Raw genomic sequence first — 4,522 nt, forward strand, 5'->3', positions numbered from 1 at the left:
TAAGTCCCATTTGAAATCAATAGTCTTTAGCATATAAGAACCAGCACAGGAAGTATCGAGCAGGTTGCGATTATCAAGAGAAAGTCGAGCATAAAAATTCTGAATAATCATTTCCCGAGAGAGCTCATGATTGGGGCATGAATATAACATTGACTTAAGCCTTCCCCAAGCTTGAGCGATGCTTTCTCCTTCGCGAGGACAGAAATTATATATGTAATTACGATCACGATGAACAAGATGCATAGGATAGAACTTCTGGTGAAATTCCAACTTCAATCGCTTATAATTCCAAGATCTCGTATCATCACATAGCCTATACCATGTCAAGCATCTCCCTTCAAAGATAAAGGGAAGACCTTCCCTTTGACAACATCATCGAAAATATATGCAAGCTTAAATAATCCACAAATTTCATCCACAAACATAAGGTGTAAATCGGGATGCAATGTTCCATCTCCTGCAAATGGATTAGCTAGCAGTTTTTCTATCATACCCGAAGGAATCTCAAAGTAAATATTTTCATAAGGTTCAGTAGGTTGAGGAGAAACTCTTTGCTCTTCTGGTCCGCCGGCAGAACAGCTCCGCCGGAGCCCTAGATTGGTTCTGCCAAGGTTCCGCCTCGTGGCGGCGGAGTTTCATCCCGTAAGCTTGCCCACAATTTTTTTCCAGGGTAAAAGCTCTGATATAGCAGAAGATGGACACCGGAGGCCCACCAGGGGGCCCAGGAGATAGGGGGCGTGCCCTATAGGGGGGCGCGCCCTCCTCTCTCCTGGACAGGGTGTGGGCCCCCTGGTGTATTTTTTTCGCTCAAAAATTCTTATTAAATCCAAAAAGATGTTTCGTGGAGTTTCAGGACTTTTGGAGTTGTGCAGAATAGGTTTTCAACATTTGCTCCTTTTCCAGCCAGAATTCCAGCTGCCGGCATTCTCCCTCTTCATGGTAAACCTTGTAAAATAAGAGAGAATAGCCATAAGTATTGAGATATAATATGTAATAACAGCCCATAATGAAATAAATATTGATATAAAAGCATGATGCAAAATGGACATATCACGGGCCTCCCCTCTCACTTGAACTCTCTATACCGACAGATTATACAGTCACTATGACCGGTCAACCAGTCCACATGCTGCCTTGTCAGCTCGTGTTCTCTATCTTCGTGTGCTAGCCCATGTGGCAGTGGGTGAAAATAAGTAAACTAGAGGCCCATCTGACACGCGGTGAAGTAAACAAAGTTGAAACCACTCGGGATAGCACCCCGCACGCTAGTAAATTGATGGCACACTTCTTCTGCCTGAAGGACGCACTCGCACACACTTCACAACATTTGGGAAAATGACAGAAACATAAAATGGGTTTATAGCTGCATAAGCACAATTATACAGAAAGAAGTCTCCTTTATTCGTATATGGGGAAAGGGTTGTACGCGGCGGCATGCACAGAAGGACGCACTCGCACACACCTAGCACACAACACACACCAGCACACGTGTTCCAGCGGCGCCGCCGGCTGAGATGGATGACGAGGCAGCCAACAAGCGGAGGTAGCTCGAGCCAAAACCGCATCCGACGAGCCTGGACTTCATCAGCAGCCTCCCCGACGGCATGCTGCTCGTCATCATCGGCCTCCTCCCCACCAAATCTGTCATGCGGACCACCCTGCTCTCCCGGCGGTGGCGCCCCCTCTGGCGCCACGTCCCCCTCAACCTCATCGTCGGCAGCTGCCTCTACAACGGGGATTGCAAATGCATGGCCGCAGTCTCCAAGATCCTTTCATCACACGCTGGGCCAGCCAGACGCCTTGACATCCGTATGTTCAGTACCAACTGCAAGGTCCAAACCAAGTTCAACGAGTGGTTCTTATCCCCCGCCCTAGATCAGATCAAGGAGCTTAGCTTTGAAGCTGGACGATGTCGCTCTCTGCCGCCGTCCGCACTCCCCCTCACGCCAACACTGCGCCGCGCCAGCTTCAGCTCCTGCTATCTTCCCCAGATTAATGTCGTGCCCGCCCTTCTTCTCCCTCAACTCAAGCAGCTCGACATCTTCGACGTTGGCATCTAGAAGAAGGCTATGGAGAACATGCTCTATAGTTGTACTACGCTCGAGTACCTTCGTCTTGAGCGGATCCACGGCTTCATTAGCCTCCACATCGCCTCGACGAATCTTCGAATGGATTTATGTGTCTTGCTGGCCCCGCAATAAGACATCAATTAGAGATCACTCCAGCTGTTCCATGTTATGGTCATTGAGAATGCGCCTTTCCTTGAGAGATTGCTTGTATCTGATATAGAAAGTCCAACAAAAATCAGGGTCATTGACGCGCCAAAATTGACAGCATTGGTGTACTTGTCTGTCAAATTCTCTGAGCTCTTTATTGAATTCGTAATTGTTCAGGTACAGCACTCATCTTCTTCTCCGTCTTCTTGAAATTCACATTTTTAAAATTTCTTCTTGATGTATTTACGACTGTCATCCAGAAAATGATTCACATAAGCTTGACCCAGTCTATGCGCACAGTGAAGATCTTGGCAATAAAATCTATCGACCCCAATCTGGATCAAGTTGTTGGATTTCTTACATGCTCTCCGTGCACGGAGAAGCTACTCATCGAGGTGAAACTTCTTTCCTATTAGTAAATGGTAATCACAACGTAACCCAATTTTTTTTGTAATTTTTGCAAATTACGATGACAAGTGTAGTGTTCAAAATTGCATCTACGCACTGCACCGAAAGAAATGTTTTTAGTATTTTTTCTCACATGATCACCTGCATCGTTTTTTTGTACTACTATAGTAGCCTAGGCTAGTCATAGTGGCAAGTAACTTAGACTAGTAACTCTATGGTTACCCTAAAAGCAAGTACTACCTCCATCCTGGTTTACTCTTCCTATTTTGTAGTATCAAAATTTGGCCATAGATTTAACTGACAAAATATTAATGCATGTCAATAAAAATTATATTGTTGGATTTGTATTTTAACATAATTTCAAATGGTATAATTTTTTGTGACATGCATTGGCACTTTCTTAGGTAAATCTATGGTCAAAATTTTACACTAAATATGAGGTAGTACAAAAGTGGGCTATAACGGCCCTCCACTATGTAGGCCAAAACACGTGCCAAATTCACTTGTGATGCATTTGACATCGATGCCCCTCCATTGCTCACCTGGTACCCCAATCTGGATCACCTACTTTGCTCCGGTGCCAAATTAACTCACACAATGAAAAACACTTGCGTGGGAGAGGGAGAGGACTGAGGCAATAAAAAAACACTTGTTTGGGAGAGTGAGAGGCTAGTGTAGTTGGTTTGATTGATTTGTGTATACATGTGGGTCTGTGTGCACAACGGTGCCAACTCTCTCACATCGCTAGAGCGGTGCCAAAATCTTTTGATTCGACATTAATGTGTATTATGTGGCATACTTTTGAGAAATATGGCACCGGGCACATAGTGGAAGGCAACAAATGCCCAAGCTCTTCACGTGCTCCTAGGTAAATGAGAGGAAAGAGAGAGAGAGTGAAAAAATGTCACTAGCCAGCCAACCCTACCGTATGAGCGAATGATATTGGTACCTCTTGATGACACTGCAATCCTATATAGTCAGCTGCTCTAATATGTTCTCTTCTTTTGCAGATAAAAAAAGACCCGAAAGTGAAAAATGTGTTGCATTATAACAATCTCATCGAATGCCTTGATCTCCATCTTATAGAAATTGATTTGATCGACTACCGAGGCAACACATCTGAGATTAAATTGGCTAGGTTCTTTGTTCTGGAGGCAAGTATGCTCAAGGTAATGAGGTTTGGCATTCTCTGGCGCAACAATGAATGGCGTGCTGATCACCGCAAGCGTCTAAGCCTAAATGACAAAGTCTCCGCAGAAGTTGAATTTTTTTTTTGAAACATCAAGTGGCCAGAGACTCGAAAAACTATTTGCCCATTAGTGACTTGTCAGGGCGGTGGATTTTAGTTTGTACGATAATGTTGCATCCACCTAAAGTAACAAAGTTCTTACGTAAACTTCCTAGTAATTCCCTCTTCGTAGGTGCAACATTACTCCTAACATTTGTAATATCAGTTTGAAACTTGTAATATTGCCGTGTCCTATTCCTGCGTTTTCAAAATCCTGCAAATCAAAGTGGTCCTGAGTTGGTGATGATGTTGTGCCTGCCTGCTTCTCAGTGTTCACCCTAGCCACCGTCATCCAGCGAGTCGCTTCCGGCAGCAAGGATTGCTGATCCTCCACCACATCATCCAGGTCCTCTTTAGAGAGACTCAATTCCTTCAGCATCGCCTCCAGATCGTTCGGATCGCCCGACCCTGAAGCTTTGGCTGCCATTTTGCTTGTTCCCTTGCCAGAAGAAGAGATCTACCGGGCTATGACCTAACCCTAACCAACTAGCTGCCTCTAGTTCATTCACCCAAACCGGGGGAACGAGACTAGATCGTCACCCTCGTTGAAAGACGGAGGGGACTCAACGAGCAGAGGTAGGGGAAGGGGTTCTCTACGCGCGGCAAAGAT

The sequence above is a fragment of the Triticum dicoccoides genome, chromosome 2A (genome assembly GCF_002162155.2).
Source record: "Triticum dicoccoides isolate Atlit2015 ecotype Zavitan chromosome 2A, WEW_v2.0, whole genome shotgun sequence".
In the NCBI taxonomy this organism is placed as follows: domain Eukaryota; kingdom Viridiplantae; phylum Streptophyta; class Magnoliopsida; order Poales; family Poaceae; genus Triticum; species Triticum dicoccoides.